The sequence below is a fragment of the Gossypium arboreum genome, chromosome 1, assembly GCF_025698485.1.
Source record: "Gossypium arboreum isolate Shixiya-1 chromosome 1, ASM2569848v2, whole genome shotgun sequence".
NCBI lineage: Eukaryota > Viridiplantae > Streptophyta > Magnoliopsida > Malvales > Malvaceae > Gossypium > Gossypium arboreum.
In genome coordinates, this window is record NC_069070.1 from 75,695,529 (window position 1) to 75,710,324 (window position 14,796).

The following is a 14,796-nucleotide window of genomic DNA, read 5'->3' on the forward strand; positions in this document are numbered from 1 at the left end:
TTCTATGTCTAGAACAATGAAATCAACGGGAAATATGAACTTATCTACTTTCACGAGTACATATTCAATAATACCCCTAGGGAATCTTATAGTTTTATCTGCCAATTGAATGCTCATCCTAGTTAGTTTAGGTTTCCCAAGACCTAGTTGCTTAAACATTTTGTAAGGCATGACGTTAATACTAGCCCCTAAATCAACTAATGCATGACGTCTATCTAAACTACCAATTAATCAAGGAATTGTAAAACTCCCTGGATCTTTCAATTTGTGGGGTAGCTTATTCTGTAAAGTAGCTGAGCAGACTGCATTTAGCTCCACATGCGACGCTTCGTCTAACTTCCGCTTATTTACTAAAAGCTCTTTTAAAAATTTCATTTCATTTGGCATCTGCGACAAAGCTTCAATAAACGGTAAGTTAATATGTAATTTTTTCAAAAGTTTAAGGAATTTACCGAATTGTTCGTCTGAGCGGTCTTTCCTTGTCGCGTTAGGGTATGGCACACGAGGTTTATATTCGACAGTCACTGGTTTGTTTGTATTTTGATCTACCTCAGCTCTCCCTTTGCTTACCACTATTTCTTGCCTCGGTTCTGGTTCAGGCTCAACGACTCCTTCATCATTTTGGATATTTATTGCATTGAGCTGCTCCCTTGGGTTAGGTTCAGGATTACTTGACAAGCTACCTTGTGGTCGTTCAGAGATTAGTGTAGAAAGTTGGCCTATCTGAGTCTCGAGTCCTTAGATCGATGCTTGTTGATTTTTAAGTGCTGTCTCAGTATTTTGGAAATGAATTTCTGACACTGATATGAATTTTGAGAGCATCTCCTCAAGGTTTGGTTTCTTCTTTTGTTGATAAGGTGGCTGTTGAAAACCCTGAGGATTCTGTGGCTTTTGATTCCCTTGACCACCCCAGGAGAAATTTGGGTGGTTCCTCCATCCTGCATTATAAGTATTACTGTATGGGTTATTTTGAGATCTAAAGTTATTGTTACCCATATAGTTGACTTGTTCCTCTTCGGTTGTGGGATTGAAGGGTTGATATTCTGTATGCACACCTCCTTCACTTGCGTCACACCTCATTACTGGATGTACCTGCGTAGAGCCAAGTAAACCATCAATTTTTTTATTGAAAGTTCCACCTGATTTGACAGCATAGTAACTGAGTCAACGTTATAAACGCTGGCTGTTTTCGTTGGCTTTGTCCTCATAACTTGCCACTGATAGTTATTCAGTGACAGCTCCTCTATAAACTCATAGGCATTTTTCGGTGTTTTATTGTTGATGGTTCCGCCAGCAGCCGCGTCAACCATTTACCGAGTCGACGGATTCAGACCATTGTGGAATGTTTGTACTTAAAGACAAAGTGGTAACCCATGGTGAGGGCACCTTCTTAGTAAGTCTTTGTATCTCTCCCATGCATCGTAAAGTGTTTCTAAATCCATCTGCACAAAATAAGAGATATCATTACGTAATTTAGCCGTTTTAGCCTGCGGAAAGTATTTTAGTAAAAATTTTTCTGTCATTTGTTCCCAAGTAGTAATTGACCCTCGTGGTAACGAGTTCAACCAATGTTTAGCTTTGTTCCTTAATGAGAAAGAAAATAACCGAAGACGAATGGCATCATCAGAAACGCCATTGATTTTAAATGTATCGCAAAATTCTAGAAAGTTTGCTAAGTAAGCGTTGGGATCTTCATCCTGCAAACCATCAAACTGAACAAACTGTTGTATCATTTGAATTGTGTTAGGTTTTAGTTCAAAAGTATTTGCAGCTACAGCCGGTCTAACTATGCTAGACTCAGTTCCTGTTAAAGAAGGTTTTCCATAATCATACATAGTGCGTGGAGCAGGATTTTGATTAGCCGCAATTGAAGAAAGTAGCTGATTGCCTTGGTTTTCAGCCATCTCTTCGGTTGGGGGTTGAGTATTGTCTTCTTGCTCATTCTCCATCTATCTTAAGCTGCGCCTTATTTCTCTTTGGTTTCTATGAACTGTACGATTGATTTCTTCGTCAAAAAGTAATGATCCTGATAGGTTTCTTCTAGTCATAAACTATAAAAACCTGCCAAGAGAAAGAAAAAGTAAATTAATAAATAATAAATAATAAAAATAATAAAATTAAATTAAATTGCAAGAAAAATAAATGGCTAAAGTAATAAAAATTGAGCGTTCCTAATATTTTAGTTCCCCGGCAATGGCACAAAAAACTTGATCGCGTGATTCGTAACAAGTAATAAATATTTATAATGAAGATCAAACCTAGACTAACTATTATCACAACGACAAGGCAAGCGCACCTATCGAACAATAGTATAGTAGTGGCAAGACCAGGATGTCATACCCAAGGGAACCAAAAGTACTAGTAATGACTGTCTTTTTATTATCTAGCCTAAGAATAATGGGGTTTTGTTTTAATTAACTAATTATCTAAACTAAGAACGCACAGAGAAAAGAATTGGAGATTTTTTTTTGGGAAAATCGATTGACTTGAGACAATGCCTAAGGAAAAATCCACCTAGACTTTACTTATTATTTTGGCTCCGAATCGGACGATTTATTCATTTAACTTATTCTATAGATATCCCTAAGTTATGTTATTATCCCTATTCAAGACTAATAACATCTAATCCCTAGATTGAATAACCGAGACTTTTCTCTAATTAACACTCTAGGGTTGCATTAACTCGATCTATGGATCCCCTTATTAGGTTTCACCCTAATCCGGTAAAATCTTGTCACGCTATTTCTAGGTGCGCAATCAACTCCGCTTAATTATAACAAAAGTATTAGACAGGGTCTATTCCTCCTCTAAATAAGAGCATGTCTTGAATCAGTATCCTGGGATATCAAAATAAGAATTAAGAGCACATAATTAAGAACAAGTTAAATATTTATCATACGATTTAGAAAATAATAACAAGATTCATCTTAGGTTTCATTCCCCTTAGGTATTTAGGGGATTTAGTTCATAACTAAATAAGAAAACATCTCAAAAGTATGAAAATAACAAAACATAAAGAAAACTCTAAAACCCTGAAAGAATTCTGAGAAGAGATCTTCAGTTTTGATGATGAATCCAGCTTCTGAGATGGATCAATTGGCTTTCTTGGGGTAATCCTTCCCCCTATTCTCTGTCTCCCTTTTTCTCCTCTTTTAGGGTGTATTTATATGCTTTGGAATGCCTAGAAGCCCTCAAAAGTGGCCTTTTCTCAATTGGACTTAACTTGGGCTCGGCAGGGACACGCCCGTGGCCACGGCCGTGTGACGTGATTGCCAGGCTGTGTTCAATCCGTTAAATTGCACACGATCGTGTGGGTCAATGGCCAGGCCGTGTGAATCATGAAAGCCTTGGTCAACACCCTTGAAAGATACGGGCGTGTGAGCTACCTGTGTGGCAAGGCTTAGGCTGTGTCATTTTCTCGATTTGGTCCGTTTTGTCCCTTTTTGGCTCCTTTCATTCTCCTATGCTCTCCTAAGTATAAAACATGAAATTAAAGCATTAGGAGCATCGAATTCACCAATTATAATGAGAAATCTTCCATAAAATGCATTAAACATGGGGTAAAAATATGTATAATTTACGGTTTATCAAAGATGAAATATGGAGGTGTTGACATATCTACTGCAGAGTGGCATCGATGTTGTCAAACCTCTGAAAGCACTATTGCTCAAATCGAGTAAATCGCTCCGAGAGGTCTGCAAGGGTAGTAGGAGACTGAGTAGGACGGTGACTCGAAGGTGGTGGTGGATGTAGATCCTCGTGGTAGGGTGGAACATCATCAGTACAGTCCTCTAGGTCATGATGAACGTTAGACTGAAATAGTCTGTACTGAGGAGAGTCCACTCCACGTCGCCGCTCGATCATCCTTATATGGATCATGCTTGAGATACCCTGAGGGGACATCTGACCGACTAGGGTAAGTGTCGAGGACTGCTCCAGTGTGTCGAGTAAACCGAAGTGTCGAGCAAGATGAGTCACGTAAGGGCCAAGGTAGATGGGGCCCTTCTTATGCCTAGTAGCTATGCTCCTTAAAAATTAGGCATCATAGGCACTAACAACTCCTGTGCTCTATCTCTGTCCTGTCAAAGTGTGAGCTAGGAGGGCTTGAAGATATCGTAGGGCCGAAGAGAGATGTGTTGCCTTCGAGTGACTCGCGTCACAGTTTGTTAGGTCACCCGTGAGATCAGTCCAATAGTGCAAAGGTGAGTGATGAATATGCCGATGAAGCTGAAGAAAGTCCTCGACACTCATGAACTCTTCTGTGTATAGTCCTAAAGCTGCACCGAATTCTGGGATGCTCATGTGTCGCACCAATCCGCCAAGGCGAAAGGTTATGGTGCTTGGCTCATCATGGATTGACATGACCTGCTGGATCGAAAATGTTGCACTAAACTCTAAGGTGAGCTCCGTGTAGGTGGGCTTGATGATGGTGAAAAATCTATCCCACGGGGCTGTAGTAATAATCGCGCTCAACGTGGCCCAATCAATGCAGTGGCCCAGACCGAGTGGTCGTACTCGATGAAGCTGGTATAGATCTTCTTGGGGGCCTGCCGAAAATCAAAGATAAGGGTGGCAGACCTCGACGGATGCACTCGAGGAGGAGGTCCCATCGGGGGCCTTCTGCTTTTTTGAAGCGAGGAGAGCGACCTTGGAATTGCCACGAGTGTTTGTCATGATAAATCTAAAAAATGAAATATTCCAATAGGAACATAAACATCACCAATCAAACACATTGAGAAGTTAATAAGCAAACATGTGAATAAGGTAGGAATATGACTTGAAAGACTCCAGTGTTATAATATTAAAATGGGTGAGATGTAGAATCTATTCCTATATGCACAAATACCTAACATGTAAGAAATACAACAGATTAATTTAAATCAACTTACTAAACTAATCAACTAAGATGCCAGAAGAATTACTATGCTGAACTAACAGGGAAAAATTAATGCACATGTGAAAGAAGGAAAAAATAAAGAAATAACCAATCCACAAGACCATTAGAGTAATGAAAATTACTAATGAAAAGAACACATAGAAAGAAGCAGCATGACAAAATAATGAAGCAAGCATAATTCAATACTGTTCCTAAAAAAATGGAATAATAATAAGGATAAGAACCATGAGACTACTAACAAATTGAATGATCATTTAAAAATAACAAAGTAATAATAGTAATCAATAAGAAATTGCAAGAATCAAAATAAAATAATTAAAATAAAATAAAGTATAATAAAATAAAAATAATAAAAAATAAAGAAAATAAAGAATAGGGAAACCGACGGTGGTGACTGGAGGGTCGCGCGGGTCGATTGACGGGGGAAATAGTGGCCCAGGGGTGAAGGGTCAGGTCGAGTGGTGCGGGTGTGAGGGTAGATAGGACGTGGTCATGCAATGTGGCTTGGGGATGGTTTGTGATGATTATGGGGACTATGGGTGTGGGAATGGTGCGTTGGTGAATGATTTGAGGGTTGGGATCGTTGTAGGCGTGAGGAGAGGGGGGAAAAGTTTGGTCAGATGGGGTTTGGGGTCGAATGAGGGAGAGGAGGAGGGAAGTCGGGGTCGATGGGGTCGGGGTTGGTATGGTTAGGACGTGGATAAGGGTAAGGGTGAGGGTGGTGCTGGTATGCGGGGGTGAGAAGGGAGAAAGTGAGGAAGGTGCAGATGGGGGGAGAAGATATAGGGGAAGGAAAGATAAAAGAAAGAAGAGGAGAGGGAGAGAAAGAGAAAAAAAAAAGGAAAAGGAGAAAGGGGAGAGGGAGAAGGTGTGGTGGCTAGTCGACGGATGGTGAGAAAGAAGAAGCAGCGATGGCGGCTAGGGTTCTTGGGTGATTTGGAGAAAATGACTAATGAAAACAAAATGTGGGCTAGGGCTTTAAGGGTGACATGATCGTGTAACGGTCTGTGTTGGGCCACACAGTCATGGTACATGCCCGTGTGGCCTCTGTATAGCCCGTGTTCTATTAAATTTCTAGGTCCATTCTTCACACGACCGTGTTGCATGGCCGTATGCAATGTTGTTCACTTCTCCCATGCCCGCGTGGTCTCCAACATGCCCTTGTGTCCGAATACACAGCCGTGTGCCTCACCCGTGTAGCTCTATGACTTGTTTTAAATTCAAAAAATTAAGCTCTAGTTTTCACATGGCCTAGGACAAGCCCATGTGTCCATGCTATGTGGTTTACATGGCCGTGTCACATACCCGTATAGATTCTTTTAGCCCGTGTCTCTATCAATTTTTGGGGAATTTAAGTCTTGTTTCCACACGGCCAAGAACACGCCCGTATGTCCAGGCCTTATGGGGTGCACGGCAATGTCACCAGGCCGTGTAACTTACTGTTTAACCCCTATTAAAGCACAGGGCCTGTGACACGCCCGTGTGTCCAGGCTGTGTGGGTCAAAAACCTGCATTTAAACATGAAAAATAAATATAAAAAAAACTAGTTAGTGGTGTCAGTGCTTGGGTTGCCTCCTGAGAAGTGCTTATTTAAAGTCTAAGCTTGATTTACTTCAATTTTGCATGGTCACGGTGGTTTGAGGAGCTGAAACTCCTCCTCCCTGCTATCGATTCTATCAAAATAAGATTTGAGTTGAGTACTATTTACTTTGAAAGTTCCGAATTCAGTATGTGTTACCTTGATTGCACCGTATGGTAAGACATTTAGTACCATGAATGGAGTTGCTGTGTTTACATTAGACTTTGATGTGACAACTCAAGGGTCTGTTTTATCCAATAGTACCTGATCCTCAACCGTAAATTGATTCGTTCCATTCTTAAGTTCATCAGTAGGTCGCTTTGGTTCTGCAACGTGTATTTTATCTTCTCTTTGCTATGTGTCTGCCATTCGTCCAGTTTATTGATCTGCAACATTCGTTCTTCATAGATTGTTCTATTTTCGTCACATGAACTAGAATATGGCTCATTTGTGCTTTTCGAATGTGTTTCCTGCAAAGAAGGTTAAACCACATAATTATTTTTGTTAACCGAATTTATAAAGTTATTTCATTCGAATCACGAGCCTGAAGAGTAATCGCTTCATCACCTACATGAAGTGTGAGTTCATCTGACCAACATCAATAATAGTCCTCGTAGTTGCTAAAAATGGTCGTCCTAAAATTAAAGGAACGTCACCGTCCTCATCCACGTTTAGAACAAAAAAGTCTACTAGGAATATGAATTTATCAATTTTACAAGTACATCTTCAATGATACCCCTATGAAATCTAATAGTTTTATCCACTAATTGCATGCTTATCCTAGTTTGTTTAGGTTTCCTAAGACCTAGTTGTTTAAACATTTTGTAAGGCATGACATTAATACTTGCCCCTAAATAAGCTAAAGCATTATTTACATTTAAACTACCAATTAAACAAGGAATAGTAAAAGTCCCTAGATCTTTTAACTTGTTGGGTAGTTTATTTTGTAAGATAGCTGAGCAAGCTGCGTTTAGCTCCACATGCGACAAATCATCTAACTTTCGTTTGTTTTCCAGAAGCTCCTTTAAAAATTTAACTGAATTGGGCATCTACAAAAGAGCTTCAATAAACGGTAAGTTAATATGAAATTTTTTTAAAAGGTTAAGAAATTTATCGATTTGTTCATTTGTGCGGTCTTTCTTTGTCGCGTTGGGGTATGGTGCACGAGGTGTATATTCTGTACTCACTGGTTTTTGTTTACTTTGGCTTTCATCCACCTTATCTTTACTTACCACGCTTTCTGCCTTGGTTCTCGTTTGGACTCAACTAACCCTTCTTCATATCGAACAGTAATCACATGAAGTTGCTTTCTTGGGTTAGTCTCGGTGTTGCTAGGCAAGCTACCTTGTGGTGTTTCTGAGATCAGCTTAGCAAGCTGACCTATTTGATTCTCGAGCCCTTGAATTGACTCTTGCTGATTTTTAAGTGATGTTTTGATGTTTTGGAAACGTGTTTCTGACATCGAGATGAATTTCGTCAACATCTCCTCAAGCTTCGGCTTCTTTTCCTGCTGGTAAAGTGGTTGAAAGCCTGGATAGGGTTGTCGTCTTTGATTGCCTTGACCACCCCAAGAGAAGTTGGGATGGTTCCTCCAACTTGCATTGTAAGTATTACTATAGGGGTTATTCTGAGGTCTAGAATTGTTACCCATATAGTTGACTTGTTCATTAGTAGTGCTAGGACCATAGACTAGGCATTCTGGATTATTCATTCCTCTTCCACTTGTGTCACACTGCATCACCAGATGTACCTGTGTAGAAACACATAAACCATCAATCTTTTTATTTAAGAGCTCTACTTGGTTTTATAACATGGTGACTGTGTCAAGGTTGAAAACACCAGCAGCTTTTGTCGGCTTTATCCTCATGACTTGCGACTGATAATTATTCAGTGACATCTCTTAAATAAAATCATAAGTTTCCTCAAGTGTCTTGTTATTTAGGGTACCACCGGCGGCTGCACCGATCAGTTGTCTAGTTGAGGGGTTCAAACCATTGTAGAAAGGTTGAACCTGTAACCATAAGGGTAACCCATGGTGAGGGCACCTTCTTAATAAATCATTATACCTCTTCCATGCATCGTATAGGGTCTCTAAGTCCATTTGCACAAAGGAAGAGAAATCATTCCTCAACTTTGCCATCTTGGTCGGTGGAAAGTATTTCAACAGAAACTTTTCAGTCATTTGCTCCCATGTAGTGATGGACACTCGTGGTAGAGAGTTTAACCACTGTTTAGATTTATTCCTCAATGAGAAGGGAAATAATCGAAGGCGAATGGCATAATCAAAAACACCATTAATTTTGAAAGAATCACAGTACTCTAGAAAATTAGCAAAATTAGTATTTGGATACTCATCTTGCAAACCATCGAAATGAATAAACTGTTGGATCATCTGAATGGTGTTCGGCTTCAGTTTGAAGTTATTTGCAGCAATAGCAAGTCTCACAATACTCCATTGAGCCCTAGCTAAATTAGACTTGGCATAGTTGTACATAGTACGAGGAGTAGGATTTTGATTTATAGGATTCGTGGCAACCACAGGAGGTAACAGATTATTCCGATTTTCAGCCATCTCCTTGATAATGGTATCATTTTTGTGCTCTTCCTCTATATATTGTAGATTCTGCTTTATTTCTCTACAATTTCTACGAGCTATAATTTCAATTTCACTATCAAACAATAGAGGTCCTCACAGGTTTCTTCTAGTCATAAACTAAAGAAACCTGCCAGAAGCTAATAAAAGAAAAAAATTAGTAATTAAAAATAAAACTAAAACAAAAATAAAATGCAATAAAATAAAAATGGCTAAATTTATAAAAATCAAGCGTTCCTAATATCTTAGTCCTCGGGATGGAAAAAACTTGATGATCGTTTTATGGTTCACTAAACTAGACTATGATCATGACAAAGGCAAGCGCACCTGTCGAATGGTAGTATAGCTATGGTGAGTCCAGAATATCGTATCCACAAGGACTGAAAGTACTAGTATTAACTATCTTTCTATTATTTAGCCTAAAATGAAAAGGATTTGTTTTAATTTAAAATTAAACTAATTAATTATGAACATGACAGAGAGCGAATTAGGAAAAATACTTGAAGAAAACTTATAAGAAGGATAATACCTAGGAAAGAATCCACCTAGACTTCACTTATTATTCTGACTCTGAATCAAATGATTTATTCACTTATCTTGACCTGCAGAAATCCCTAAATTATGTTAATATCTCTTTCAAGACTAAGAACAACTGACTCTAGGTTGATTAATTGAAATCACTTTCTAATTAAAACCCTTATCGTCGCATTAAATCGATCTATGGATTCCTCTATTAGATTTGACTCTAATCCGGCAGATTTATGTCGTCCTATATGTCATCCTATCTCTTGGATTGTATGCGACTCCGCTTAATTATGCTAGATCTACTCTTAAACAGGGGCTTTTTCTCCACTGAATAAGCATATCAAACTTGGATTAATATCCTGAAAATATTAAGGCAAGAATTAAGAACATATAATTAAGAACAAGAACAAGTATTTATCGTGTAATTCAGATAATTAAATAATAAGATCCGTCATAGGTTTCATCCTCCCTTGGTATTTAGGGAGTTTAGTTCATAATGTAATAGGAAAACATCTCAAAAATAGGAAAACAATAAAATATAAAGAAACCCAAAAACTTCGAGAGAAATTCGAGGGAGATCTTCAATCTTGAAGGAGATCTGCTTCCAAGATGATTCCAACAGCTTCCTTCGAGTAATTTCTGCTTTCTACTCTGTGTGTGTCCCCTTAGGTCTTCTTTTAATGTGTTTATATAGACTTTAAAATGCTCAGAAACCCCAAAAATTGGCTTTTTTTGCGTGTTTGGGAAATAGGGAGCGATGTTGACACGGGCTGCCACATGGGCGTGTGGCTAGCTGGTGTGGCTCACACTGACTTGTGCTCAGCCTGTGTGGAAATGGTCTTGGCCATGTGGATCCTTAAATCAGCCCGTTTTGTCTTTTCTTGGTCCATTTTATGCTCCTTTTGTTTCCTTATGCTCTCCTAAGTATAAAACATGAAATTAAAGGATTAAGAGCATCAAATTCACTAATTAGATAATAAATCATCCAAAAACATGCTAAGCATGGGATTAAAACATGTTATATTTATGGTTTATCACTGATCTAAATCTGATTTCCTCTTTTCATGATCTAAATTAATATAAATTAAACTTATTTAATCACACATATACTCAAATTCACCCAAAAACACATAAAATGGCAATTTGCACTTGAGCCCCTAACATTTCAAAATTTTCACAATTTAGTCCCTATGCCACAAAACACGAAATACACATAATTTCACTAAACACTAGTATAGCTGAATTTTACTAAGGTTCATACCAGCCCATTTCTTTCATTTCTTTCACATTTTGACCCCTCAATTTACAAAATTTACAATTTAATCCCAAATATGCATTTTTACTAAAAATCACTTAGTTAAATATGAAAATCTATTAACACATACTTATTTTTCATCATCAAACATAAAAATCATCAAGTTTTCAACAATGGAAAAACACAAAATCATCAGCAAATGCAAAAATCAAGGCATGGTCTGGCTAAAACACGAAGCAACGATCTCAAAAACATAAAAATTATCAAAAATCAAGCTTAACACATACCTAATTTGAAGAACACAAGGGCCCAACCTTTAAAAATCTTTTCTTCCTCTTTTCTTTTGAAGTTTCAGCAACTAAGATGAGCACATGCATGTTTTAATTGTTTTATTTTATTTAATATCTTTTTAACACATAATTTACTAAATTAACCTTTATAAACTAATTTGAAAACATTATAATCAATGTCCATAACCGTCCATGCATGTTTCCAAAGGTCAAATTATATTTTAAGGACTCCTCATTATAAAAACAATAGCAATGTAGCACTTTAGCAATTAGCTAGTCACTCTTACATTTTACGCGATTAAGTCCTTTTAATTAAATCGAGTACACAAACGATAAAATTTTCACATGAAATTTTCACACATATTAATTAACATGCTGTAGACACCACAAATAATATTAAATTATTTTTCTGACTCAGATTGGTGGTCCCAAAACCATTGTTCCAAATAGGATCTAAACTGGGTTGTTACAACTCTCCCCCTTAGGGATTTTCGTCCCCGAAAATCTTACCGGCAAATAGGTTTGGATAACGTTCGCTCATAGCATTCCTGGGCTCCCATGTAGCTTCTTCAATCCTGTGCCGATGCCATAAGACTTTCACTGTAGGGATTTTCTTATTTCTCAATTCTTTAACCTCGCGATCTAAAACTCGGATCGGTTTTTCTTCATATGTCATATCGGATCAAATCTCAATCTCAGATGGGGAAATCACATGCGATGGGTCAGATCGATATCGTCAAAGCATCAATACGTGAAACACGTTATGGATTTTTTCTAACTCAGGTGGCAGCACCAGTCTGTAAGCAACCGACCCGATACGTTCGATAATCTCATACGGTCCAATAAATCTTGGACTCATTTTGCCTTTACGACCAAATCAAAGTATTTTCTTCCACGATGAGACCTTCAAAAACACTTTGTCCTCGATCTGAAACTCAATATCTTTTCGTTTCAAGTCTGCATACGATTTCTGACGTTCTAACGTTGCTTTTAGACTATCACAAATCACATTTACTTTCTGTTCAGTCTCTTTAATCAAATCGACCCCGTGTATCTTAATCTTACTAAGCTCAGTCCAATACAAAGGTGTTTGACATTTGTGACTGTACAAAGCCTCGTAAGGTGCCATTTTGATACTCGATTGAAAGCTATTATTATACGCAAATTTAATTAGTGGAAAGTATCGTTCCCACATACCTTCGAACTCAAGAGTACAACATCTCAACATATCCTCGAGTATCTGAATAATCCACTCGGATTGACTATCCGTCTGTGGGTGGAAGGTAGTACTAAAGTGTAGCTTCGTTCCTAATGCATCTTGCAGTTTCTTCTAAAACCGCGATGAGAACCTTGGATCTTTATTCGAAACAATAGAAATAGGTACGCTGTGCAATCTCACACTCTGAGAAATGTACAACTTAGCAAGCTTATCAAGTGTATAATCTGTGCGAACCGGAATGAAATGAGCCGATTTAGACAATCTATCAACAACAACCTAGATTGCATCTTTCTTACTCGGTGATAAATGTAAACCTGATACAAAATCCATCGTGATTCTGTCCAATTTCCAGTCCGAAATCATCATCGGCTGAAGTAACCCAGATGGTACCTGATGCTCGGCTTTGACCTGTTGACAGATTAAACATTTTGAAACAAAGTCAGAGATGTTTCATATCATACCATGCCACCCGTAAAGTTGTTTTAAATCATTATAGATTTTTGTCCTTCCCGGATGAACAGATAACCAACTACTATGAGCTTCATTCAAAATTATCTGAATCAACTCTAAATTTCTCGAAAAGCATATTCGATTTCTTAACCTCAAACAACCCTCGGCATCAACTCGAAACTCTGAATCAGCATTCAAATCAAATTGGACCAACTTTGCTAACAAATCACTATCGACTTTCTGAGCTTCGCATATTTGCTGTATAAATAACAGTCTTGCTTTTAACTCAGTTACAATTGAACCATCATCAAATAGAGCCATATGCGTATTCATCAAACGCAGAGCAAACAAAGATTTTCGACTTAAAGGACTAGCAACAACATTAACCTTTCCGGGATGGTAGTCAATCACCAGCCTGTAACCTTTTAGCAATTCTAACCATCATCGCCATCTCGAATTTAGATCTTTTTGAGTCATCAAATATTTTAAGCTTTTGTGATCAGAATAGACATGACATTTCTCACCGAACAGATAGTGGCACCATATTTTCAATGCAAACATAGTAGCTGCCAATTCCAGGTCGTGTGTCGGATAATTCTTTTTGTGTGACTTTAACTGTCTCGAGGCATAAGCTATGACTTTGCCTTCTTGCATCAAAACACAGCCCAAAACATTTAAAGATGAATCACTATAAGATTACAAATTCTTTACCCGATTCTGGCTGAACTAGCACAGGAGCTTCGATCAACAAAGCTTTCAACTGATCAAAACTTTTCTGGCACTTTTCTGGCACTAATCAAAGCTTTCAAAAAATTATGAAGTAGTCACGTCATTGGGGTTGCAGTCATCAAGAAACCTTTTTACAAATCGTCTGTAATATCCAACAAGTCCCATAAAACTTTAAACTTCAGAAACATTTCTCGAAGGTTTCCAATCTAGTATCGCAAAAATCTTACTCTGATCAACCTCAATACCTGATGCTGATACAACATGTCCCAATAAACCAACTTCACGTAACCAGAACTCACATTTACTGAACTTCACATACAACTGTTTATCTCACAAAGTCTATAGCATAATTCTCAGGTGTTCGGCGTGTTCTGATTCATCACTAGAGTAAATTAGAATGTCATCAATAAACACAACCACAAATTGATCCAAATAGGGTCTGAAGATCCAATTCATTAAATCCATAAAAGAAACAGGTGCATTAGTAAGTCTGAAAGGCATAACCAAAAAATCATAGTGTTCGTACCTCGTTCGGAAAATAGTTTTTGGCACATTGGAGTCTTTAACTCGTAGCTGATAGTAACCTGATCTCAAGTCTATCTTTGAAAACACTGTAGCCCCTTTCAACTAATTGAATAAGTCGTCTAGTCGTGGCAAAGGATATTTATTTTTTATAGTCACCTTATTGAGTTGTCGATAGTCGATGTACATTCTCATAGTTTCGTCTTTCTTTTTCACAAACAAAACCGGTGCAGCCCAGAGAGAAAAACTCAGTCGCGCGAAGCCTCTATCAGTTAATTCTTGCAACTGAGCTTTCAATTCTTTTAATTCGATCGGTCCCATTCTGTACGGAGCTATCAAAATAGGAGTTGTCCCTGGCACTAATTCAATGCCAAACTCTACTTCTCAGATCGGTGGCAAACCCGGTAATTCTTCAGGAAACACATCCGGATATTCACACACTACTAGTACTGATTCAATCTTCTTTTCGGTCACTTAAGAATCAAACACATAGGCAAAGTAAGCTTCAGAACCTTTTCTCATATATTTCTGAGCTAGCATCAAAGATATCATTGCCGATAAACCATTCAGATCATTAGACTCAATTCGAATAATCTCATCATTCTGGCATCGGAAATCAATAGTTTTCAGTTTGCAGTTCACAATAGCATCTTGCAATGTTAACCAATCCATACCCAGAATTATATCAAACTCGTCGAATGGAAACAACATCAAATTAGCCGAAAAAATTGAATCTC

General features: G+C 38.1%; 2 non-coding genes across 2 annotated transcripts; both read left to right on the forward strand.

The window, feature by feature from the left end:
* The first annotated feature begins 1,368 nt into the window (after positions 1–1,368).
* Positions 1,369–1,475, forward strand: LOC128282071 (small nucleolar RNA R71). The gene has a single exon (XR_008272357.1). It is a non-coding gene; the product is annotated as a small nucleolar RNA R71 (small nucleolar RNA).
* Positions 1,476–8,503: 7,028 nt separating this feature from the next.
* LOC128282500 (small nucleolar RNA R71) lies at positions 8,504–8,610 on the forward strand. Its single transcript, XR_008272781.1, has one exon. It is a non-coding gene; the product is annotated as a small nucleolar RNA R71 (small nucleolar RNA).
* Positions 8,611–14,796: the final 6,186 nt, after the last annotated feature.